At 49.1% G+C, this 27,090-nt stretch overlaps 1 protein-coding gene and 1 long non-coding RNA gene across 3 annotated transcripts in view; one reads left to right on the top strand and one right to left on the bottom strand.

Moving 5' to 3' along the window:
* The window catches only part of ELMOD3 (ELMO domain containing 3), a 635,597-nt gene extending 618,645 nt beyond the window's left edge, over nt 1–16,952 (bottom strand). For both annotated transcript variants that reach the window (XM_069618948.1, XM_069618949.1), the window contains exon 1: nt 16,836–16,952. The gene's annotated coding sequence lies outside the window, so the exon portion shown is untranslated. The remainder of the gene's footprint in view (nt 1–16,835) is intronic.
* A 71-nt stretch (nt 16,953–17,023) lies between these two features.
* On the top strand, nt 17,024–25,744 carry LOC138493289 (uncharacterized). The gene is made up of 3 exons (XR_011276356.1): nt 17,024–17,081; nt 25,036–25,131; nt 25,467–25,744. It is a non-coding gene; the product is annotated as an uncharacterized lncRNA (long non-coding RNA).
* The last annotated feature ends 1,346 nt before the right edge of the window (nt 25,745–27,090 follow it).

Below are 27,090 nucleotides of genomic sequence, written 5' to 3'. Positions count from 1 at the left end.
CACCGACGATTGGAAATTTGAAGAAGATGCTGGATATTTAGAGATGGATTTTACCGCCTCGGATTCACCCAACTACGCTGTTTTGTCATTGCCTCTGGACTCCACAAACCCCAAATCTCATGGCTGCCAACTTTCATCTGTTTTGGACCTATAGCATCAACATGCGGCTTTTGCAGCCAGACTAGCTGCAGACATTGCAGAGCTACGTTTCACTAGACAGTCACAATGTAGGCTGAGTGACTTAGCAGGCTCGGGTTGTTCAACACCTACACCCTCGGATACTCCAGCACCCTTGGGCTTGGGGACTAACCCTTGTATTCAGAAGATCTTAGCACTGAACGACCATCTGGAGACACCATTTGTGACACCTATCCAGCCTGTCTTAATCATTAAGGTTCCAGGTATGAATAATAGAGCTGGGCCTGCGACAACCTCCTTGCAGTCACAGGCGCCTTGTACAATCGATATGCCTCCGCCCCCATCGTACAGTCCAAATGAGGACATAAATCTCTCCTCAGCCTAGTCTCACGACTCAGGTGATATCTTCTCCCTGGGTAGATCAAGAGCTGACACCCACCCATGATCATGTACACTTGCAGAGTTTAGTGATGGCGGCCTTGAATATTACCATCAATCCTTTTGTGAAACTTTACGAAACATTAAATGAGACACTAAAAGATCAGGCCTCGCTTTTGGCAACGATGCACGCTAAACTCACCTGCTTGGAATGTTTTACAATGTGAGTTCATTCCACGCTGGACAAAGAAGCAGAACTCTTGGCTCAATGGCAATCTAGGCTTTTTGACTTGGTGCAAGGGGAGGATTGGGCGAAAACCACTAATGACGGGTATCCCAGATCTACTGAAAAGGACAAGGAGTATCAGGGGAAGTGGTGGATTGAAATCCCGGGACCACTCAACCGAAATCAGGTAATTAATGGCCAAAGTATTAACCTGTCGATGAGGACACAGAGAGAAGAAAGGGCGAGGACTTTGGCTGATGAGGCTTATGAGCCCACCCCAGAAGCCTTGCCAGAGCATGGTTGAAGGCCGACTCAGCCTTTAAAACCAGTTGACCAAATCTACATAGTACCCAGACAATCAAACTGGCAGACCAGTGAGCATTCTACGAACCCAAACTAATCATTACCATCGGAACTCACAGCCTCCAGGAAGAACCAGGAACCTCTTTAAGAAAATATATCCCGTCTTTATAAAAATAAACTGACAGTATGGAAATTGCTACTAAGCAAGTGATTGAATATCTGACCCGAAGAATATCTAAACATCTCCCTGCAACTAAGAAGGGGAAGTCGATTGGCTCAAGAGCCTACTTGCAAAGGCTAACATTGACCGAGGCGATCAGGGCCCCTCTCAGCACCCAACAAAAAAGATGGTAGACCACGGTCAAATGTTAGAAATCATAGGAGGAGCCATGCTCAGAAGATGAGAATCTGCAAATATTGTTGATCCTTTCTATCTATTCGGATGATCCGATAGACGTGCCAGTGGGAACAAATGATCTGACGTTTGCTGTGGTTGGCGTTGGCCACGACGAGTTAGAAGGGGAGGATGAAGGTGCCTCTCCTGATCCCACATTGGTTGACAGAAGCACTAAGCATGTAAAGGATAAAAATGATCATCTCCTCTTCTACACATTAGAGCAAAGAAGGGTTCTCCTCCAAAATAAACTACATTGTGTCTAACCTGCAAAGGAAAAAACATTGAAGAAGATGAAGGAAGGTCTCTTGGGCGATTGGGGAAAGTTTAAGATATCGACCAAACCCTACATAATGATCGAGAGGATAATCATGGAGAAAGATGGCCCAATAATGAACAGAAGAAATGTGCTAAATTTACTTCATTGTTCACCCAAGCTCCGGTTCATTGAGTAAGATGACATCAAGATTGTAGCTTTTGTCAATGAAAGGCGCATGGATTGGGCGATACTGCACTTCAATTCCGTATTGGTGAAGCAAGCCATTTTGGAGGTATCCCCAGGCTTTCTATATTTGGGCTTCAAGCGAACGGATTGTGACCTGGGAAAACACTACACATTGGAGAAACCACAATCCGAATGAATTTCCTGCAGGGTAAAATTCCAGACTGGAGCCACTAAAGCCTCAGCTTCCGTTGGCCAAAATTACCAACAGGACACTCCTATATCCATTCAAGTATCATATGATATCATAAATACAATGGAAAGAAAGTCAGGATGCAAGTATCGTCTAATGGAGCATCTAGTCCTTTGGACTGGTCGTTGCTGGCAGGAACACTTGCACGTACAACAAACCTTTAACATACGCAGCGTGTGGTGACCCGCTCATTGAACACAGCCTCATGGAAAACCAGGGGCTTTGTTCACTTGTTCAGAAAAGGAGTGTTGGCTATTGTAAATTTCAACCTCATGTGCCTTCAGGAAACATGGCTGGCCACTAAGCACTCTGAAGATTTTGACATATGCCTTAATCCTGCCATAACATGGAAAGTAGGGAGGCCGTCTGCGGGTCTACTGACCTTGATGAGATTGGGGTAAAGTTTTACGATGGTGGACTCCAGAGACCCAAGCACATATGTCCATATGGTTCTTTCAACTAGTAAGCAACTCAGGAACCATTAACTCTATTGATATTCAATGTATACTGGAACCCGGCGGTATTGGCGACGAGGAGTTTGTTGATTTGGTCACTGGCCTGGTGGATAACTGCTGGGTGGAATTAAAATCTCCCCTCTTCTTGATTTGCAGTGATCTGAATGCAAGACTTTTGGATGAGTCAGGGGTAAAACTACAGGGGGGCTCTACGCAAAGAAAAGCAGCTCTATGGATGTCCAAGAGGAAGGAAGATGCAGTATGCATGATGAATGGTAAACTTCTCAGTAACAATCCGGGTAGAGCAACTTGGGCGCGTGGCACTCACAAACTCATCTGGACTACTATTTTGCATCTATTAGCCTTGTTAAATACATGTACTTTCTGAAGGTCACGCCTACAATCGATAGTGATCATGCTATCCTGCATCTTAGTGTCAAGGAACAGGAAAGAGAAAGGAAAAAAATTGGGATATTGGTACAAACAAATCAAGCGAGAAATTGCTTGCGAGTACCTCCGGGGGAAGTCTCAGATCGCAGCGTATTATAAAAATGATTTAGCGTCTAAGTCTCTGGGTATGGATTATCCTTGTATCCTGCTGAGATTTCAGGTAAAACCAAGGTCTGAAAATAGCTTGACGGACAATAGACTACACTATCCTAATGAAGATGTAAAAAAACAGCGCTGATGGAAAAAGGCAACATAGGTACTCTAAAAAGAAAAAAAGCGCCAACAGCAGTATAGGAACTGGCTGTTGGCTACAAAAGGCACAACGCCTCGAAATGGACGCTGAAGTCATGTTAAAGATCAAAGCTAAAAAAACAAAAAGTAAAAAATAAATAAAAAAAAGAATAAAACACATGTCACTTTTGGGTCTTACTGACTAATAATTCTACATTGCAACTGGCAAAGATGATTCCGGCAGTTTATGAAAGGGGTTGGATTGGGTTCTTTTCAGGGCTCTTTTCAAGCATCACAGAATTAAATATATCTAGTACGGATTAATCCTATAGGCTGTGGCCCATCGGGTTCACATGAGAGGACATTGTCATCAAGATTAAAAAAAATGTAAAACCTCTCGAGCAGCGAGCCGAATGGTCTACATAATGAAATGCTTAAGCGCAACCCTGAAGATGGTTTAATTAGATTCTGATAACTAGAAAAGTCCAGTCTCATGGAAGAAAGGGGACAGAGATAACTACAGACCCAGTGCCCTACTGGATACGCTTGGAAAGATCTTTGTGTTGATCCTATTGGGACATCTTAATAATTGGGCTATAAAAGCGGGCTGCCGTGATAAATGACAGACTGGGTTTGTCTCAGGGGTTGGTACCAGCCTTAACTCATTCCTTCTTAACATCCTAAAGTCGAAGGTTTGCAGGTCAAGGAAGAATGTTTATTTAGCTATTGACCTGGAGCAAGCCGTCAACTCCATTAGTAGAGAAAGGCTTTGGATACAACTAATTGCCACTGCATCCCACCCCACCCCCAAGAAGTAATAACAAACCTGTACACTTTAACACCTATTCAAATCAGAATGTCGGGTGCAGGGACTCTTACGAGATCAAACACTACATCTAGAGACCTTAAACAGGGCTGCCCCTTCACCCCCAAATTATTTAATCTGGATTTATCGGAAACGGAGCAGAGCCAGGCTTTCCTCTTAAGATTTACAGCCATCCCTTAGGTTGTCTATGCAGACGATTTGGTCTTAATTGACTACACGCTAGTAGGATTACAAAGGCGTTTAAACCATCTGGAGGGCTACCCGAAAGAAATAAAACAAGGGTGAACACAAAAAAAAGATACTATCTAAACCAGGATTAAGGAAAATGCTAAAATGTAGCTAGGTAGTGGATTCTGAGAAAATTGAAACAGCTGATACTATGAATTACCCGTGTATCCCTTTCAATGGTAGTTTAGTTGAAAAACCTTGGGTGCACGGCCTTAGACTCAAATGTATGAGACTGGCCGCACAAACAAGGAAAATAGGTATTACATTCAGAAACTTCACAATTGAACCCGGCTCAAGGTGGCACCAATATTGAAATACAGTGCGGAAACCACCCCTTACTTTCCTGAGGTAACCTGGGACCAATTGGAGGGACTTTTTTGGAGGAGGGTGTTGTGTGGCTGCCAAAAGTCTCTCCCGATTTCCTTTGTCTGATTCGAACTGGGCTTGGAATCGCTTAATTTGATGATTTGATGGCTATCGCTGAGCCTATTTTCGAAATGTACGATTGAGGGGAGGGGTCCCCCGTGTGAAATCTTTGATAAGGGAGCCTATAAAGGAACTGACCATGTAGTGTACGAATGGAAATCTTCTTGTAGAGATCTGATCAGACAGCTAGATCTAACAGAGGAGGTCCTTAATTTAAATCCTAACAAAGTGCAGTTACAGCTGAAGTGACTGGATTAATACTCTCCAGCAGAGAGGTTCTTATAAGCTATCACTGAATCTGGCGCATGAAGGGAGACTGTTGAATACCCCACCTAAATATCTATTAAAATTCCAGAGTAAGTATTATAGGAGATTTTTCATGAGACTGAGACTAAACAAACAAACATTCTCACCACTAGGTAAGTCCTTAATCATAGGCGTCAGATCACGGTAACTGACTTTCTGTAGATTTTGTAAAAATCAAGACACAGTGGAAATCGTCTCAACATTTATTGTCGGAGTGCCAATCCTTGGAGGTAGAACGAAGGCACTACATGAGGGAAACAACAAAGGTTGTCAAACCCTGATATCTCAGGAGTGGTGTAATAAGTTCATCTTGGTGCAAAACACCCCTTTGGTATTGGCTCCAATGAAGTTTCTTGAAGCATTGTTGGAATGAACAAAGGGTGAATGTGAGGGGTGGAAAGCAGGAGACTTTTCAGGAATAATCAAACTTATGAGGGATAGTTGGAATTTGTTACATGGTTGTTTTCGATCTTTGGTTTACTCATCTGTGGATTCAATTGTGGTCTCAGTCTTTTTTTCTTTTAAATGTTGTATGGAAATATTTTATGGAAGTAATTAAATGTTTTAGCAGTTTTTTGTAAGGTGTGACATAAACCAATCAAAATAACTAAAAATAAATATGCTGGAAATGGATTTAACAACGGAGGAGGTGAAGAGGGCAATAGGCCAGCTAATGGCAGGGAAGGCACTTGGGTAAGACCGATACACAGCAGGCTTCTACAAGCAGTTCCAAGAAATCCTTGCAGGGCCCATGGCGAAGGCCTTTAACTCCAAAAGACAAGCAGGGGATACTCCCCCCTACTTTCTGGGAAGCACTCAAAACAGTGATCCCCAAGCAGGGTAAGGATGCAACGGACTGTGCCTCATATAGGCCCATATCCCTGCTCAACATAGACGCAAAGGTTTTCACCAGAATCTTGGCTTCCCGCCTGGAGATACACCTGCCACGCAGAAGAAAATCAATCCATTGAAGTGTATTTTGCATAAAAATAGAACTGGGTAGCCGTATTCTCTCCCTCCCACTCTTTCACTCCGTTCCATGATCTTATGCCCACTTACTCTATACTTTTGTCTTCTACCTCTCTCAAGTCTTACCCCCCCCAACTCTCCCACCTTCTCTTACTACCCACACATTCCATTTGCTCCTCCTCCCATCTCCTTCCACCTCTTTCCTCTGTCCATTCGATTTTCTCACATTCCCCCTTCTTCAACTATGACAATCTCCACCCCGTTATATGCCCCTCTACAACTTCTGCCTATCCTTTGCCCTCTCTACCGCTCACTACTCCCTCTCTGTACCACTCATTTACACTTTAACCCTCTATTTCTTCGACATCTACACTATTCACCTACCCCTCTTCTACCTCCTGCACACCACAGCACTACCACTGCATCTCACATACACTCACAATCAGAGTTCCCTCTGGAGTCACTGGTTACCACTCCCAAAAGGATTGTACGCAAGTCATCCACAGATTATTCAGCATTTGGTTCCACCTTCTGTGCATCTCACTGATCAAAAGGTTTTGGGGCATTTAGGAAGGGGCTAGAGGATGCATATACAACGCTTAAGGGGAACTAGAGTAAATCTAAAACAGGACGGCCACTTGTGTTAGTGTGAATTACCCCCAGAAAAACAGGAAATTTCAGGCCAGGAGATCTTGCACCCCACAATCAAAAGGAATGGGGACGTCCAGGGAGGGGCTAGATAGTGGGTCTATATTGGTTGGGACCAGAGTAAACACAAAACAGGATAACCACTTGTGCTGCTACTAATTACACCCAGGGAGGCAGGGGATTGAAGGCTATGATATCTTGCATCCCTGCTTTATAAAAAAAAAGGTATGTGGTTGTTGCAGAAGGGGGTAGGAGGTGCATATACATTTGTTCAGACCAAAGTAAATATTAAACAGGATGACCACTTGTTTCAGTGTGAATTAACCCCAGGGAGGCAGGGGATGCGAATTGCCATAGGTGCGTTCAGGTCATGATATCTTGCACCCCCACAATCAAAAAGGTATGGGGGGTGTCCAGGGCGGGGCTAGATGGTGCCTATACATTTGTTGGTACATGAGTAAATATAAAACGGGATGACCAATTTTTTTTGCTGCGAATTACACCCAGGGAGGCTGGGGATTGAAATCATCATGGATGTGTTCAGGGCATGATATCTGGCATCACTGCTTTAAAAAGGTATGGGTGTTTTCTGGTAGGGGTTGATGGTGCACATTTGTTCGGACCAGAATAGATATTACACAGGATGACCACTTGTTTCAGTGTGAAATAACCCCAGGGAGACAGGGGATGTGAATTGCTGTAGGTGTGTTCAGGCCATGATATCTTAAACCCCACAATCAAAAAAGGTATGGAGGTATCCATACCAGTTGGGACCAGAGTAAACATAAAACAGAATGACTACTTGTGTCAGTGTGAGTTAACCCCAGAAAAACAGGGTAAGTGAATTACCATAGGTGCATTCAGGCCATGAAATCATGCACCAACCCAATGAAAAGGTATGGGGGTGTCCAGGGAGGGGCTAAATGGTGCCCTTACATTGGTTGGGACCTGAGTAAATATAAAACAGGGTGACCACTTGTGTTAGTGTGAATTAACCCCAGGGAGGCAGGGGGTGCAATTACCGTTGGTTCGTTCAGGCCATGATACTTGCACCCCCACTATCAAAATTGTTTGTACTGTTCTTGTAAGTGTATGAATGCTGGACCTCTGGTACATGTGCATAGTATTCAATGCTGTGATGTGCAGTATGGGCCATGATTTGCAAGGGCACTCCATTTTGGATGTAGTGGTGCATTTAGGTCTAATAAAATGACGTCTCTAAATATAATGGAATATTCTCTGCAGGCCTGAGTGAAGATGCGTGGGGGACCATTTCAACATGATGGTTGCGGGCTCAACTTGCTTAGAGCAGAAAGATGTCTGAGGCTCCTACGGGGAGGAGTGCATACATTATAATGGTGATAAAGAAAGTTAATAGTCGTCAATTATCATGATCCAGCAGGGATCTGAAACACTAAATGACCGCTGAATGATCCTTCTTCATAAGAAAGTGGCTCGCGTGGAGGAAACATTGTTGAAAGTAGGTGATAATACTCAATTTTCCTCAATTGAAGTGACGGCATCCAGAAACCGAGCAATATATAAAGGAATATATTGCAGTGTTATTACACTGCTGGGTGGCAATATGGGGTCTGTTGCTGGGGGCCCCCTGAGGCTTGAGGCCCCTTTCATTTGAAAGAGATGAAAGGCCCTGCCACTGTCCCCGATTCTCTGCTAATGTGGTGTCCTTATTGCTTACTAGCAAAGTATACAGCAAACATGGCTGGGAAGAACATCGCAGCTAAACACCAGGGCTATACAGCCGTAGAGTCTTGTTAACATAAAAAGATGGTTAAAAACTGATTTATAAATACACAGGTACAAACTGAGCTAAATACAACTCTTCCATTGACCTGGATGTGGACGTTTGGCAGGAGATTGTGTTGTTGCAGAGCTTGCTTGGTGCCCCCATCTTTCCTCCAAGACTAGCTTGCAGAGTTATTACGTGCATACATAATGTTTTAGTCCCTGTGCACTGTTTTTTTAAGGGCTATTCCTGGCACCTTTGCTCCCAATGTCTAGTCCAACTCTTAAACGGTTTCATAGTAAGCAGACTCAGATCTGTATGCAATATACAGTTTAACCCCTTAAGTGCCAAAGACGAGGTATCTCATCCTTGACATTACCTTTGCAGTGCCATGGACGAGATACCTTATCTTTTTTTGCACTTCACTAACCCCCGGGCTATGTGAGGAGGAGGTTCCTCCTCATGGCTCGGGGGTTGGATTTCCTTCAGTTCCACATCAGTGTGCATAATGCACGCTGACATGAAACAAAGTAAATTTCATAGCGGCAGCCATTTTCGGCTGCTGCAGTGAAAAGAGAAGGTGAGTTCCCTTCTTCCTCTCCCTCGATCTCCGGCATTATTGAGCCGTTGAGATCGAAAATTGAATATTTTATTTATATTGCGCTCATACACAAGTGTTTCAGAGCGCGACCAGGCAAAGGGAGGGGAACAGGGGAGAACAAAAACAACAATCTTACTAGGCCCAGTGACATTAAGAGTGCGCAAGTGCATGGGAAAGGGGAAAGGGAAAAGGGGGAAAGTACATGGAAGGGGGAGGGGTAGAAAGTGCGGAACAGAGGAGAGAAACAGAATATATATTAAATAAGTAAAATAAATAAAGGTGATAAACAGTGGTAGTGCAGCCAGCAAGTGGCAAGTGCTAGGTTAGTCAGATATGGTATATCTGAAAAGTGCAGACGAAAAGTGGGTGGGGAACTGTATGTTTACAGACACAGACCCAGTGCAAGTGGTGGTCCGTAGGCAGTGCATGAGGGTGGCAGGGTGAGCAGGTACCTGGGCCTGAAGGACAGAGGGTGGTCGGTGCACGGTGCTGAGAGAGAGAGAACAGATCAGACGGGGAGAAGAGGGGAAAAGGCAGAAGCAAAGAGGAAGGTCTTGAGGTGCGTCCAGAACCGGAGATGGTTCTCCTCAAGTTTCAAGGTGGCAGGGAGGCTGTTCCAAAGGGAGGCCCCAGCCACAGACAAATATACACCGGCACGTTTCTTTGAAAAACGACTGAATCGGAGGGCGTTAGAAGTAGAGGAGAGAAGGGCTTGAGAGGGGAGGTATTTACGGAGGGATAGTTGAAGGTATTTTGGACCCAGGCCCCAGAAAGTCTTGTGGACAATGCAGGAGGTTTTAAATGTAATCCTTGCATCTACTGGGAGCCCATGGAGGCATTTCAGAGCTGGAGAGATACAATCCCAGGTCTTGAGGCCAAGGACAAGTCTTGCAGTCCTGTTCTGGATCAGTTGTAAAGGGGCGGAGAGTGGAGACAGGTAGATTTAGAAAGAGGCTGTTACAGTAGTCCAGTCGGAGAAAACCAGAGATTGGGAGAGAGTGAGCTTCTGAGAGATGGAGACGAAAGGCAGAGTACCTCTCAGGAGGTGCAGTAAGAAGTTTGATTTTTTAGAGATGTCAGAAATGTGGCAGGAGAAGGACAGTGTAGAGTCAAAGATGACCCAGAGGTTCTTAGCCTCACAGGTGGGGGTAGGAGGAGGGCCAAGGGAGGCTGGCCAGAGAGTGAGGGGAAAGGATGGTGAACCAATGAGGAGGATCTCAGTCTTGTTGGTATTTACACAAAGATCATTGGCGGCACACCAATTTTGAATGGCGATTAGGCAATCAGAGATGAGGGAAGGAGAGGAGGTGGCTAAAGGAAGCCTGAAAATGAGTTGTGTGTCATCAGCATAGCACTAGAAATGTGAGCTGAAAATGGAAATGCAGTAGGCAAGAGTTGCCAGATATTGGTTGAAAAGCCTGGGAGAGAGGTTAGACCCCTGGGGAACACCACAGGTAGAGAGGGAGATAGAAGATAGAAGGACCCAAGTTGTACCTGGGAGGGTCGATCAGAGAGGAAAAATCAGCCAGGCCAGAGCAGGATCGGTGATATCCAGGTTGTCACAGAGACGGTTAAGCAGAGTGGCATGGTTGGCCGTGTCGAAAGCAGAGGAGAGATCAAGTGGGATGAGGACAAAGGGAATCTTAGAGTCATGGTTGTAGAGCCAGTCTTCACGGATGTTCAGGAGAGCAGTTTCTGTGCTTCTGGCAGCTCTGAAACCAGACTGGTGGTCATGTAGACAGCCAACAGAATCAGAAGGAAGGTTAAGCTGAGAGATGGGCAGCTTTTCCAGGAGTACCCAAAAAGGGTGTAATGGAACTTGGGCGATAGCTAGCCGGGCAAGAAGGATCAGCTGTGGGTTTCTTGAGGAGAGGATGCACAAGGGAGTGGTTCAGAGGGGAGGAGAGGGGAAAGATCCAGAGGCAAAGGAGAGGTTGCAGAAATCGGCAAGGGCCGGAGCGAGGGTATCGATGTGGTCCTTAATGGTTTTAGAGGAATAGGGATGGACCTGTTTTGATGAGGCTTTCATAGATCTGACTGGTCTAGCGACCTCATCAGGGGAGAAAAGAGGAAAGCAGGGGAAATAGGAGGGGGGTAGCTGAAGAAGGGTCAGTAAGCAGAGAAGGAGAAGGGAGAGGAGGGGGAGCGGAGGAGAGGGAGGACAAGATGTCCTGGGTTTTAGAGATAAAGTGAGAGGCAAGGACACTGCAAAGAGCCTGTGAGGCGAGAGGAGTTGTGGAGACTGCAGCGGGGAGGTGTCGTTGGAAAGGGAGGACTCTCCCCTTCCAACCACACCTTTGAAGCATTGCTGGGCGCGGATCGAGCACGGAACGCTCGATACGTGCCGAGCAATGCCACTAGACCACCAGAGATCTGTTTTTGAAGTGGGGGGGTGAGTGTGGGGGCTGCTTACTCTCCCCTCCAGCCCCCAAAGCATGGGCCAGCACACATTTTGCCCACCTTGGGGGCAGATGGGCACACTATGTCCCCATCTGCTCCTAGGAAAGGTACACACACAAAAAATATTTTTGTTCAATGTTGTTTTGGGTGGGAGTGGGGAGGGAGGCCAATAAAACAACATGCATCTTTTTAGTGGGAAAGGGGGGTGGCCCTCTCCCCCCACCCCAAATGGATGCGGGGGGCATCTCATGTAGCCCTCCCTGGGGCAGATTGCTAGCACAATCTTGCAATCTGCCCTAGGAAGGGGCAAATGTGTTTTTACTGGGGGGTGAGGGTCAATAGACTACCAGGGATGGCTTGAAAGAGGGGCCGTGATCGGAGAGTAGTAGTTATGATTTGTTTTTGCTGTGTTGACCATAGGTAAAGGTTTTTTGATTCATTTACAGCATTTTCTACATGAGCAGCTGCAACGCTATGCGAGTACTGTTTATTTATTATTCTACAGTTAGGGCCCATTGTCAGTGGGGTGGGTGGGACTGGGGCGTCTGGGTAGGTATTTTGGTGGGCTGGGACACAATTGCAGGGTCAGGCCACAAATTGCCCCCCATGCCAGCATAACATTGAGGTTTTCCTGGGAGCGGCTGTCTCCCATGTGGGTTGACCGTCCGCAAGCCCAAGCTGCACCTCTGGCTGCGCTGCGTTACAGATGTCACCTCCGGTGGGGAATAGGGATCCTGCCAGGGCTTGGGGACAGTCGACTTCGGTGGGAGACAGCTGCTCTGGGCCAGGAACATAACCCCCCCCTCCCGCCCACCCACCCCCCACCATCCTGGAGCTGATGCTGGCCTGCGTTATAGCTTCTCCCTCTGTGAACGGATGCAGACCCTGCCGGGGCTCCCTGGGACTGCTGCTGGGCTTGATGACAGTAGACCCACATGGGAAATTAATGTCCAGTGCCGGGGACACCAACCCTAACCGTCCTGGAGGGCTGGCTGGGCTGCGTTTCCCCACCAGGTAGGCCCGGCAGTGTGCCAAAACCTTCCCGGGGGGGGAATAAGCTGCAACGTAGCCCAGTCAGAACTCCAGGATAGTTGGGGGTGATATTCCCCTGCCTTGGGGATTCATTTCCCATGTGGGTCTACCATCCCCAAGCCCAGCGGCAGTCCCAGGGGGCTCGGGCAGGGGCCCCATCCCTTCCCACAGGTACATTCTGTAACGCAGCCCAGTCAGAGCTCCAGGATGGTCGGGGGTGATGTCCCTGGCCTTGGACTCCCATCTCCCATGTGGGTTGACCATCCCCTAAGCCCAGACTGGAGAGCTGGCTGGGCTGCATTACAGAGTTTCCCTCGGGGAAGCGATGGGGACCCCGCCACGGCTCCCTGGGACAGCCGCTGCACTTGGGGATGGTCGCCCCATATGGGAGACAGCCACCCAAGGCCAGGGACCCCGACTATCCCAGAGCTCTGGCTGGCCTGCGTTACCACTTCACCCTCTGGGAAAGGTCAGGGACTCTGCCGGGGCTCCCTGGACCCGCTGCTGGGCTTAGGGACGGTCAAACCACATGGGAGAGAGCCGCCCAAGGCCAGGGACATCACCCCCGACCATCCTGTCAGGGCTCCCTGAAGCTGCCTTGGGCTTGTGGACAGTACACCCACATGGGAAACCGATGCCCAAGACCGGGGACATCACTTCCAACCGTCCTAGAGTTCTGGCTGGGCTGCGTTACAGCTTTTCCCTTTGGGGAGGTATTGGGAGCCCCGGCAGTGTGCCAATACCTCCCCAAAGGGAAAAGCTGCAACGCAGCCCAGCCAGAACTCTAGAACGGTTGGAGGTGATGTCCCTAGCCTTGGACATCCATTTACCATGTGAATGTACCGTCCCCAAGCACTGTGGCAGCTCCAGGGGGTCCCGGCAGGTTCCCCTTCCCTCCCCAGAGGGAAATTCTGTAACGCAGCTCAGCCAGTGCTCCAGGATGGTCGGGGCGATGTCCTTGGCCTTGGGCGGCTATCTCCCATGTGATTTGACTGTCCCTTAGCCGAGCAGTGGTTCCAGGCAGCGCAGACAGTGTCCCCAACCTTTCCCGGAGCGAGAAGCTGTAACGCAACCCAGCCAGAGCTCCAGGGTGGTGGGGGTCATGTCCCTGGCCTTGGGCACCCGTCTCCCATGTGGGTCGACCATCCCCAAGCCCAGCCTGGAGCTCTGGCTGGGATGCGTTACAGCCTTTCCCTGTGGGGAAGAATGGGGACCCTGCCGGAATTGCCACTGGACTTGGGGACGGTCACCCCACATGGGAGACAGCCTACCAAGGCCAGGGGACATAACACCCGACAAATCCTGGAGTTCTGGCTCGGCTGCGTTACAGAATATCCCCTCTGGGAAGGTACGGGGACTGTGCCGGGGCAACCTGGGACAGCCGCTGCACTTGGGGATGGTTGCCCTATATGGGAGACAGCCCACCAAGGCCAGGTACATTACCCCCACACTATCCTGGAGCTCTGGCTCGGCTGCAATACAGAAATACCCCCTTTGGAGGGAAGGGGACCCTGCCATGGGCTCCCTGGCATTGCCGCTGTGCTTGGAGATGGTACATCCACATGGGAAACGAAGGCCCGCGGCCGGGGACATCACCTCCAACTGTCCTGGAGTTCTTGCTGGCCTGTGTTACAGCTTTTCCCCACTTGGGAGCCCCGGTAGTGTGCCAATACCTCCCCGAAGGGAAAAGCTGTAACGCAGCCCAGCCAGAACCCCAGGACGGTTGGAGCTGATGTCTCCAGCCTTGGACATCCGTGGACATCCGTTTACCATGTGGGTGTACCATCCCCAAGCACAGCGGCAGCTCCAGGGAGCCCAGCAGGGTCACCATCCCTTCCCCAAGGGAAATTCTCTAACGCAGCCGAGCCAGAGCTCCAGGATTTGTCAGGGGTGATATCCCTAGCCTTGGGTGGTTGTCTCCCATGTGGGTCGACCATCCCAAAGTTCAGTGGCAGTTCCAGCAGGGTCCCCATTCTTCCCCAGAGGGAGAAGCTACACTGCAGGCCAGCCAGGGCTCCAGTATAGTCGGGGGTAATGTGCCTGGCCTTGGGCGGCTGTGCCCCATGTGGGTGTACCATCCCCCCCCCCCAAGCACAGCGGCAGCTCCAGGGAGCCCGGCAGAGTCGCCATCCCTTCCCCAAGGGAAATTCTCTAACGCAGCCGAGCCAGAGCTCCAGGATTTGTCAGGGGTGATGTCCCTGGCCTTGGGTGGCTGTCTCCCATGGGGTCGACCGTTCCTGGGGACATAACTTACCTGCTGGCTCAGGTGTGTTGATGACGAGTCCACTTTGTTACACTGGCGACGAGAAAACAACGTCATCAGTCCATCACCGGCACCACTGAGGACGGACCTCCAGTATCCTACGATAGGGCGAACACGCACGAAACACAGACGCCTGTCCTTCATCAAAGGCGAACCCTCCGTGACCAGGCCGTCCGCAGAGCAACGTTTACCAATGGCCATACTCCGTGCGCCTATCAAGCTCAGGACCGCTACAAGGGCACTTCTGCTCGCCCCAACTCCCGGACCTGTTACCAGCCTCCCGTGCCAACACGATGCGTGTTGCGAACTGGGCACTCGTCCTCACGCAACCAGCTGGATCCCGGCCATAACGTTCGCCACTGCTTCCAAACACCTCCTTCACTCCTCTGCAAGGAGGTAACCGCCGACGCGCTTGACCCACTAATGCAGCGGGAGCACGGGAAGCTCACTCTCCAAGGCTCTCAGGACAGCTTCCCTGAGACACGAAACACCGATTCTGGGCCCAGGGATACTTCCCTGCTACAGACCACCGGCTCTTCCGACCCTAATCTTCAGGGGCCCGGCTCCTTCCGTAACGGAGCCTCCTTCCCAGCACTACCCGGCCTGCTGGGCTGCAACTCTGGTCCGGATCTCCAGAGCTGCGCAGCTGGACTGCTTCCCAGGATGTGAACACTTGGAGGGCGGTGTCCTGATCAGCTGCTGTCCCCTCCACGACAGGATCCCATCCTCGTCGCCAGTGTAACAAAGTGGACTCGTCATCAACACACCTGAGCCAGCAGGTAAGTTATGTGGGTTTATTAGTTCATAAGTACAGCAGGAAAGCACCGGCACATCCTAGCCAGCCAGCTCTCTGTCTCCAACTGTCCCCCATGGAACACTATTCAAATGACAACACTCTGAGCACAGTGACCTCACCACATTCCACTGACATCACCTCACCCTGCAAGAAAGACACAGGAGGGAAGACACACATTATAACACTCCTCCCTCTCTTAATTAAATAAAGGTGGTTCCTATACGCCACACACACTATAACATTGACACACATTATAACACTCATGTAACAAAAAAGTTACAAGGGATTGAATGGCAACATACTGAAATCACCAAAAAAAAAGGTCTTGCAGGGGGAACCCTTGGCAGTTAAGGTGTTAAATGTTCATGTCTGCAGAGCAACGGCTTGCCATTCAGCATAGTGCAGCCGTCTCCATGCAACGCTCCCCCAGCCCCCTTTGCTCTCACCCATGCCCCTCCCACCCTTAGCCCTGGGAGAAGAACCGCACAAATGATGTGGCCCTGAAACTACAACGGCAAAAGCAGTTACCAGTTCCCTCACACTTACATGGGAAGCTGTATATTATACCATCCAGAGTATGATATTCAGCTTCCCACGACAGAGTGAAGGCCCTTAAGCCACGCCCTCCTGGTAGCTCTGAGGGCGGCTACTGGGTGAACAGAGTGAAGGCCCAGAAGCCACGCCCACCTGACGGCTGCCTCCCTCATGCTGCCATGGGGATGCAGGATATCATACAACACTAGTACTGTGTCTGTAATTATTTGCACCAGGGCAGGTATTGATGTAGCTGAAAAGCAGGTACGACGAAATGTATTGTTAGTCCTTCGCTCCAGAGCAGGTATTTGGTCTGCACTCATGGGCCTTTACCATCAGCGGTAGAGAAAGTAAGGTCTGCCGATATTCATCGGGGTGTCGTTTCTGTGTCTGCAGCCATTAGACCTAGAACAGACACTGTTCCTGCAGTTATATATGTAGTCACTTACACCAGAGCAGTGCCCGTGTAGTAGCTGCAGAGCAGTAGCGTCTGCAAGAAGTCCAGAGCCTGAACTGTACCGTAAATGCGCTTCGGATGAGCTACTGTGGCTACAATACCAACAACAGGCTGCCCTGTGTAATTTCAAAACGAGATGTTAAGAAAGTCACGTACTTACAATGTTTAATGTCACATATGATAAGTACAATACAACGAATTACAGCTTCAACGTGCATTTAGAGGTTGCAAAGGGGCTTCTCTTCAACAAAGGCGTGAGAACGTCTAAGTTAATGGATGTCAAAATAAATGCATATAAAATTCACTAGAACAGCTGGTTCGCACGCACTCACCTGCTGCTGCCAGGAATCAGGACACGAGCGTTTTGTAAAGGGAGGCCTTATATTGCTTTCATTATCAATCACATATTTAAAGTTCTTATGAGACCCGATAGCATTGTTTGTTTAAACGTTTGCCGACACTTTCTGAAATGCCTTTAACGGGTCAGACGTATTTCTGTTAAATCGTCATGACGTTTGCACTTGGGACGTGTACGTACTTAGGAAGAGAATTGAGGAGACTGGAGCACTCCATACTGTGTACGGACCAGATATTTATTTTTTTATTGTGTGTTTATATGGTGCTTATACGTCTCGTCAGTGTTTCGAAACGCCAGGTATATTTAGGTGCCACGGGGGGTTTGTTTTTCCCATTTTGATTTTGTTTGGAGCACCAGTGGACCTATGTTCGTCTTCTTGGCTGGTATTATTCCCCACCACCAAAGAGAAGTGACTTATGGCCATGCAGTGCACGCCGAGGGAATTTTAGGGCAGAAGGTTTTCCTCTTTCTTCACACTTATCTGTGCAACACGGCGTTCACTGTTAAAACAGCAATGAGCTCACCCAGTTGTAAATCAAGCTCCCTGTCAATCAATTTTTACCACGCCGGGCTGTCGAGCCCTCCTTCGTTGGTGGTGATATATGTGCAGCCACCAGAGCGGGGGATAGGGATGGGGGGACGGGGGGATGGGGTAGGGGGTGGTGGGGGCGGCGACGGCTGTAGCCCCGGCTCTGGATGAAGAGCAGTGGCCACAGGGGTTGGGGGGATGACAATGACAGCATGAAGTTCCCTTGGTGTGAATTCTTTAACTGTACAGCCTTTAGGAGGTGAGGGTTTCTGACTCGAACATTGCAGTGAGAGGTGCCTAACTTTACCGCTCAGTGATGCAAGGCAGTGCATTGAGCTATACTGGCCAGAGTCTGTCTGTACCACAAGATGTCTCCGCTGTCTGTATAGGACAGAGATCCTTCATTTTCCTGCGTTGTCTCACTGACCAGGTGCCTGCATGTTCACTGAATACTACGCTAGTATACAGTGGAAATGCTCTGATTACTTACCGGTAATCTTCATTACTCCTAGTCCTACTCTTCCTCGTCACAGTACTTACTTCATGAGGCACCCGCCTCCGACACAGGACCTTCTTCTATTTCTTTAAATACCTATAACTCCTCCCCCACATCCATATCACTCAGTTTCATATTACCAAGCCGGAGCATGGGACCTTCCCCGCAGGGAGGGTGAGGAGGGTCGTCAGTACTGTGACGAGGAAGAGTAGGACTAGGAGTAATGAAGATTACCGGTAAGTAATCAGAGCATTACCTCCACGTCCACTCTTCCTCGTCCCAGTACTTACTTCATGAGGTATACCAAAGCATCAAAGGGGAAAAGGTCCCAATGAGACAGAGCCAAAAACAGTGCAGCAAAACACACCCACAATAACTCTTAAATCACATCCCCACAGACAAAAACTCCAACCACGAAGGAACCAACCCCCGAGTGGGAGAAACTCAACCCATAGCGGTTGATGAAAATGCCTAGACCAGCCAAGGCGGCAGCCATACAAATCTCTTGCAGAGAAAAACCCTCCTTACATCGGGCCAGGAAGCCGCGAACCCCCTGGTAGACCGCCCCTGATTGTGCGCAGGCACAGGCAGGCCAGAAGCCACATAGGCCCTAGAGATCACAACCCGGAACCGCCGGAAAATGGAAACCACAGATGCGTTATGCCCAGCCCCAGCCAGACCACAAGCAATCAGCAGACTATCAGATTGGTGGAAAAGGCAAACCAAGCCAAATACTCCAACGCGTCCCGCCGGACATCAATGTTAAGCCGAGCCACCTCCTCAGGCATTCTTGGATCATGAAAGAAGTCAGGGAGAACCAGACCCTGAGAGGTGTGAAACCCGAGAGACAACTGAAGGGAGAAACTTCGGACCACACCCCGGCACCACCGAGTCTGGCAGCACCCTCAGGAAAGGAGCGTGACATAAGAGAGCCCCAATCTCCCCAAGCCTACGGGCAGAAGTGAGGGCAATAAGAAAAGCAGATTTCAGTGTAAGATGTTTGATTTCAGTCTCGGAAATGGGCTCAAAAGGAGGCCCGTGAAGGAACCGTAATACAAGAGGGAGATCCCAAAAGGAAAACCCTTTATCAGCACAAGGAAGGGAAGAAGAAAAACCCTGGATCAACTTCCCCACCAACACCTCCCCATCCAAGTGACCGTCAGAGTCCCCCAAAAGGAATTTCATGGAGGCCCGCTGAGAGCGAAGCCTGGAAAAACTGCCAGGCCCCTGTCAAAACCCCTCCTGGAGGAACCGAAGGATAGCAGAGGCCAGAACGCAGGGGAGGGATCCCAGACTGCCCATACCAGTCTCGGAAATGGCCCCAATGTCTGCCTAACACCTTCAGAGTGGAGGGTCTAAGAGCATCCATTTGGACTCAACTACTGGATCTGAGAACCCCTGAGATATCAACCTAGACTGAGCAATAGCCATACCGCCCATTGCATCCGGTGGAATTCTAACCGCAGATCCCCTTGAAGGGGCCACGGCCACCTTGGAACCAGCCAAGGTTCCTAGGAACGAAGCTCCAACAGAGAGGGGAGCCAACTCCTGCGGCACCAGAACAGAGCTAACAACAACACAGTCACCCTGGACACTCAGATGCGCCAAACCTCCCGGGGCAGAAGGGGAATAGGCGGAAAGGCATAAAGGAAAACCCCAAGGCCACTGTACAGAGAGGGCGTCCATCCCCCAATCCCCTCAACCTGAAACCGAGAGCAGAAGAGGGGAACTTCTGCTGAGGCCGGGGATGCAAACAGGTCTAGAACCAAGGACCCTAATCTGACACAGGTCACCGCAAAGACCTGGGCCAACAGGACCAGTTCTGCAGAGGAGTGAAAACCGGCGTCTGAGAAGATCCGCTTGAACATTGTCCACCCTTCTGATACGTGAGGCCAGCAGATACACCAGATGAGATTCCTCCCAGGTGCCTATCAGCGCTGCCAGAGCATTCAAGGAACAGCCGGAACCCCTTTTGCAGTTCACATATGCCAAGGCCGTCGTATTGTCCGATCGGACCAAAAACCGCCGACCGTCCAGCAACTCCTCGAAGTACACCAGAGCTTGCACAATGGCACAACTCTTGCTAATTGGATGATCACCGGCTCTCCCCAGATCTCACAACCCTTGAGCTGAGAGGACCCCCAATGTATACCCTTTCTGCTGGTGTTGGTAGTAGGAGAGGTCACAGGAGGAAGGACCATGCACACCTCAGCCTGTAGACCTGAAACCCCCCGCCACCATAGCAGGGACACTCGCATCGCTGGGGACACTGAAAACAAAACTACGAAAGCTGAGATGTCGGGAGCCAGTGGGAGAGAGTATAAGACACCAGGAGACGTAACCGAAGACAGGCTCAAGGAACTGGAAAACATGCAAGACGCCATGTGCCCCGTAACTTCAGCAACAGGTGAGTCGAGACATACTGCCTTCTGAGAACCCAGCCCAGAACAGCCAGCAAGCGCCCCCCCTGCACAACATCCAGAGTACGCTCTCCCCAGACGTCCGGACGAGCAGTGCAGGGTCTTGAGACCCATAAGCAGGTGACACATCCTAGAAGGCATAGGGACCAGGAACACCCGCAAGTAGAAAACTTGACCCTGAACAGGGAGAGGAACGGGCAAGACGGTAACCCACAACAACCGTTCGGAGAGAACGGATCCCATGGCCAACTACTTGGACCGTGAGCTGGGTACCAAAGTCCTAACCATGCAAACCTGGACAGGAGGAGACAGGAACGGCAACTGATACCCCCTCCAGAAGGAGCCCATTACCCAGGAAGCCGAACCCCACCGGTCCCACACACCTCCGAGAAGATAGAGACGAGGAGCCAGGGAAAACCGCCAGTCACTGCACTTGCACCAGAGGGAAATCACAGGACTTTGAAACAGGCCTGCGCCACAATATAACAGCATGCTTGTCAACCCACAAAAAGATTTGACCTATCAAAAGGAAGATACTGGACAGGCCAGAAGTCCAGCAGACTATGGCCCCCGCAGCCGACAGAGGAGCCACCAGGCTGGCGTCAAAAGGGCAGAGTACTGTCACAAAGTGGGGCAAAGCAATCCATCCCGGATAGCCGACATCAAAGGCAACCCCCTACCTGAGGTATGCCTATACTGGAAAACCCACTGAAGTGACATCCCCCTCCACCGGCATCAGGGGCTCTGAGAACCCCTCTAAGCACAGACATGTGCCACCATGTGCCCTATCACTTCCCACAAGTCTGAGAGGAGGCGTGAAAGCAACACGTCAGCACCGGAGGACCTAGGGCCTAAAAGAAGAGACACTGGGAACGCCCTGCATGGCCGTTACTTCCATGATCATTTTCCATAATCCCATGCCGGACAAGGGAAAAGCAAATCAACTCCTTTGACTTTCCCTTGCGCAGTTTAGAGGAAGAGAACAGGACAAGGAGTCTGCGTCCATAGCTAGCACAGACCCAAACACACCACTAACACACCACATGACTGAGAGGTGGCTTGAGCCCTGTATCCAGTAGCTGGTAGCCCCATGCTCTAAATCGTTCCAATGCATCGGTCTAGGAAGGATGAAGGACCGAGTCAGCACCACTGAGACTCGAACCCGAAGTGTAGACTATGCCAGGCCGGTACCCTTCCGGCCGCTTGCAAATGTGTCCAAAATCTGCGCCGTATTCACAGGCAGCACGCAAGGAATGCAGCCAACATCCGGTGCATACTGGGCTGTGTGTGTCTGAGGAGCTGGTGGTATGTGACATGTCTGTGACAGAACAGAGCCCCGCACTTTCAAATACTCTGTCACAGTCACCCCACGACAAGAAGCAGAGAGTCCTCACAACAAAAAAGGAAGGCTAACCCATACTGCCAAGTGCTTGCCATCATTTCCAATAAAGATGCGTATACAGAGCACGAGGTAACGGCCTTTCAAAGGAGTCAAGATGGCCATACCAGCAAGAGAGGGGAAAACATCAAGCACAGTCCTCCCCTCTCCTTACCTTCCCCCAGAGAATGCAGCCGACATCCGGTGCATCCTGGGCCGTGTGTCTCTGAGGAGCGGGTGGTATGTGGCATGCCTGCGACAGAACAGAGCCCCCGCACTTTCAAATACTCTGTCATAGTCACCCCACGACAAGAAGCAGAGAGGCCTCACAACAAAAGGGAAGGCTTAGCCCATACTGCCAAGTGCTTGCCATCATTTGTAATAAAGATGTGCACACAAAGCACAAGGAAAACGGCATGTTGAAGGAGTCAAAATGGCCATACCAGCAAGAGAGGGGAAAACATCAAGCACAGTCCTCCCCTCTCCTTACCTTCCCCCAGATAATGCAGCCAACATCCGGTGCATCCTGTGCTGTGTGTGTCTGAGGAGCGGGTGGTATGTGACATGCCCGCGACAGAACAGAGCCCCCGCACTCCCAAAGACTCTCTGCCACTGTCACCCCACGATAAGAAGCAGAGAGGCCTCACAACAAAAGGGAAGGCTAGCCCACACTGCCAAGTCGAATCAAGATGGCCAAAACAGGAGGAGAGGGGAAAAACACCAAGCCCAGTCCTCCCCTCTCCTTACCTTTCCCCGGGCCGTGCAGGACCCGGGACACAATGCTCACTCTGCGGTCCGGAGCCCAGCAAAGAACCGAGCGAGGCAATCCAGCTCAACTGTGACCCCAAGCCCCGCAGGGGGCCCAGGAGCAGTGCCGCACCGGAGGGAGCCGAGGGCCCCGCCACGCAGCCCCCCGCAGGGGGCCAGCAATCAGTGCTCCCTGGTGCCCCGCACCGGGAAGAAAAAGTCCAACCTGCCGGAGGCAGGAAAAATTTAAACTGAGTGACATGGATGTGGGGGAGGAGTTATAGGGATTTAAAGAAATAGAAGAAGGTCCTGTGTCGGAGGCGGGTGCCTCATGAAGTAAGTACTGGGATGAGGAAGAGTGGACATGGAGGTAATGCAGATCCTATGTAGTCTTGCCAGCAAGATAATGAGTATTTCGCCTTAAAAATGTCCATACTGTAGGCAGAGGTCTTCAATCTGTGGGGCGTGTGATCCAGAACAGCGGTAAAAGAGAAAATACTTCTTCATGCTTCACTTAACTGTGCATGGCAAGCCACTGCCCCCCCCCCCCACAACCCCCACGCACATGCTCAATCAGTGCTATGTGGTTCGGGGGTGGCCACAAAACAGAAAATAAACGCAGCCTGGTTGTGCGCTTTCCTGCATTTGGATTGCAGGTACAGACTGCGTTGTTGCTTCCTGCTGGTGCCGCAGTGACTTCTTGCCTGTAGGGGATGCTGCTTCTCGGCTCAGCCCTCAATACCACAGTTGGAGGGGGTCCCGGGAAGCAAGCATTTCAGGCCTTTCCCGGGCCCTCTGCTTCCCTCTCCCCCTGTGGATCCAGAAAGACAGACGTGTGGGGGAGAGGAGGCGAACAGGTCGGCTGGATCACTGCAATGCTGGTCCCCCGGCACCCCTCTTCCTCTGTGCCCCAACCTTGGGGCCACTGGGGAGAGGAGGCGAGCAGGGACGGAAGCACACATTGCTGGTGTTGTACGATATCCGGCTCCCGCACGGCAGTTTGCTGCTGTGGGGTGGGGGGGATATCGTACAACACCACCCCCGCCTGCTTTAGCTGCCCCTCTGCCTCATCACCCCTCTGGTCCGTGGGACAGCTCTGACCGGGTCTGAAATCCGGCATCCGATGTCGACAGGATCTCAGGACCCGGCATGGCTCAACCATGACCAGGCTTTAACAAGCCCCCAGCTTTGCCGAGGGAAGCTGGGGGCTCAGTGACCTAATCTTCGCGGTGTGCCTTTTCCCAACCACCACTCGCGCGTTTCCTGGCTCTGTTTGCCCGTTTCATTTTCTTCTGTCGTGACAGAGACACCACAGGAATCAATGGGCCATGAACATTGCTGTAGCGGGGGAGGTCACTGTTGAAAGTAGGCATTCTACATGCTGGACACATTATTGTTCAAATGTGCATTTTACCCGTTAATAGGAAAAAAGTCATTTCCAAACTCAAACGCTGCTAAAACTTGCGTTCACTGGCTTTCTTTGAGATTATTATTATTATAATTTTTTTTTCAGAGTGCCACACCAGTACTCTGTAATTTGTGTGCCCCTTGCTTTGTGGTTTATCACAGGTTATGTTTAGGAAATCTTATGTTTATCAACCTGGTTAATCACAAATGCTTCTGTTGTGCTCACAGCAGTTATTAGGAAATTAAACTGGGTTCAGGGGTGCCAACTTTTGGTTTTCACTACAGTGGCATAGATACCCCAACCCATCCCTTGGCCAAACACATTTTATAACACTTTCTATTTTATAAGTAATTGCAAACAGTCTTTCAAATAACAGGTTTTGCATTGTTTTGGTTGGTTAAATTCAACCTTAAACACATTAAAAGATACGGCAATCAATAAACATCCTTATATTTTGGATGTATAACATCTCGGCAATGGTCGGTCAACCTGCTGAGCTGCCCCGGTAGCCATCTGCTATAGAGCGAGTCTATGCAGCCCTTGATGTACTAAAATCACTCCCATTACCAACAGTACTTTTGGCCCTCCATTGCCTTAAAAGTGATTTTAAAGTGTAATTCATGTAAATCTTCCTGCTTTGGGTGCCAGGCCTTCACCTGCATGGGGCCCCATAAGTTGCAGAGAAGCCAGGGGCCCTCATGTCTGGCATGGCAGCTGCGGCAGTCTGCTACTACTTCAGCGGAGTCAACAAACTTCATTCAAAATGGCTATTACTTGTTTCTGAAAGTTGGCTCAGAGAGTTAAGCACTCCCATGTCGGAATCTATGTAAGATATGTAGATGAATAATTGGAATGCCAGCAGGCTGGACTTCTCAACTATTCTAGGCAGGGAATAGATAGGTTAAAATATAACTGGCTGTTGCTCTTTCTCTCACTCTTCTAATTTTTTGTCTCTGTGACTGAATATGAGTCACGTTTTCAGGTATGTGCTTGGATTGCTCTCTGTTCTCTCTGCCAGCTGGGGTGGACTGGCCTATAGGGAACTTTGGAGATTTACCGGTAGGACCCTGCATCTTAGGTCCCTTTTTGTGTGTGGGGAAGGATGTGCGCTGACTGGCAGAGTGTAGTGCGCAAATATTGGTACGGTCAATCTGGTACGTCTATAATATTTTTTTATTGTACTTTTTTAATTGCAGGAACACATTGGCTCTATCATCCTATCTAGGAGAGCAAAGTCTCCAACAGCAGTGGCTCCATAAAAAATCCTGACTCTGTAGTAGGACATGCCAACAGTAAGAATGCCTTTTTTTGAAACAACTATTTTGCTGCGGGGGATGGTGTGGCAATTTTGAAGCTATAGTTGGGGAGTCACAATCCGGGATTTCCAACCTATTTTTGAGGCTGTTCTCATGTCCAGTTTGGCGGGGGTACTGAAAGTTCACATCTCGTGTGGGAGTTGCATTTACAGTGCACTTTGTACTATCTCCTGGTTTCACAGCGTTTGGTCCTGCTTACTAGCTGATGCCTAACACCCAAGAGCTGGTTTTAACCCCTGCTCATCTATTCTTAATTTTGAAGTATCAGGTAAACCCATGTATCCTTGACTAACTGTTCGTTTTGATTGCAGCAGCGTCACTCCAAGCGTCAGCGTGTCAACCTAACCACCTGTGTCCCAGCAAGAAAAATCCAGTGAAGCACTTGACCCACTCACGGATTTAATTTCCCTATGTACCATTGGTTGAGTAGAAGTGCTGAAGGTTTATATCGGGCCTGTGCAGTGTGCATCCAGGTGTGGTTTTCGCTGCCAACCTGTGGCCTAGCCCTGGACCACACTTAAAAAAATAAATTCGAGCTAGAACTTCACAATGTGAACAGGGAGTCTTCTGAGACTTGTATCATTGTGATGGTTTCTTTTTTTAATCCAACATATTTCTGACCCATTTTTGTGGCTCTTTTTTGTTTATTTTTCCACCCCTCCTATCCCCCCCAAGCTGTTCACATGGTTCTTTTTGAGTCTTTACATGTGGTGTTTGCCATTGTTTCAGTCTTTTGGGGACTTAAAGGAAAAGTGCGCTCATCTTGTCCCAAACGTTGGGCAATAATCAAAAACATGCATTGAACATCATTTAAAAGAAAGTTCCTATGTAAACTTTTGAGCAAACGAGGCCCAAAGCGTTTACATGGGAGCATCCATTTTGCATTTCAGGCAGCCTCCTAAACTCATGTTAAGCTCTACCCTGGCGGCACTAAACAAGTGGCAAAATCCCCCTACTAAGAGCTTTTGCTTACTGCAGCGCTCTACATGGAGGAGGCTGCCTTCACTTTCATTCTATGTTTTTCGGTGCTCCGCAAGCCCAGGGAAACACAGAAATGACAAATGAAAGGCAAAAAGCAAAGGAGCAGCAATTCCAAATACAATGTTGTTGTATTTGTGATTGCCGTGGTTAGAAAACCACAGAAATCATAAATGCAACAATGTTGTATTTCTTACTGCGGCGGCTTTCGTTTTGAGTCTACTGGAGTCTCCCGACCGAGGGGAGCCCAGGAGACTCAAAGAGAAAGCCGCCGCAGTCAGAAATACAATGTTGTTTTTGTAAATGCGTTTTATTTTTTTTATTTTTTTCCTTTTCTTTATACATTTCCTGGTCTCCTCCGGCTCTGAGGAGTCCAGGAGACTCAAAGCTGAAGCCACAGCAAACAAAAGCTGAAGCCACAGCAAACATAACTACAACGTTATAAATGCTGTGGTTTTCTTTCTAAGTTAGAAAGCATTTATTTTGCAGTGCTTTGAAAAAAGAAGGAAATTTAAAGCACTTACCAGCAGCAGCTTTTGTTAATCTCTGCTCTCTGGCAATAATGAAGCAAAAGCCACCTGCTGGTAGCTTTTGTTTATTACAGCTGGCTGGCTTTTGCTTCATTAGTGCCGCAAGGGCAGAGATTAACACAAGCACAGGAGGCTCATCCATTTCACAAAATGGATGCCTTCTGGTGCTTGAAATGTGTGACTTTGAGCCTCATTTGCTCAAAAGTTTATATAGGAACTTTCTTAATAAATATTTTTTTATCATGGCCCATCTTTTCAGCCAATAACATTTTTGAGTGAACTATTCCTTTAAATTATTTTTCCCCCAGCCTTTTCACATGGTTCCTTTTAAATCTTTGCATGTGCTGTTTGCCATTTTAAATCTTATGAGGCATTTTGAATTGAAACTTGAAATGGTTTTTAAAAACGAATGGGACATACATTAAAG

This window comes from Ambystoma mexicanum, chromosome 10 (genome assembly GCF_040938575.1).
Source record: "Ambystoma mexicanum isolate Mex_15411 chromosome 10, UKY_AmexF1_1, whole genome shotgun sequence".
In the NCBI taxonomy this organism is placed as follows: domain Eukaryota; kingdom Metazoa; phylum Chordata; class Amphibia; order Caudata; family Ambystomatidae; genus Ambystoma; species Ambystoma mexicanum.
Note: the sequence above shows the minus strand (reverse complement) of the source record. Positions and strands in the feature narration are given on the sequence as shown.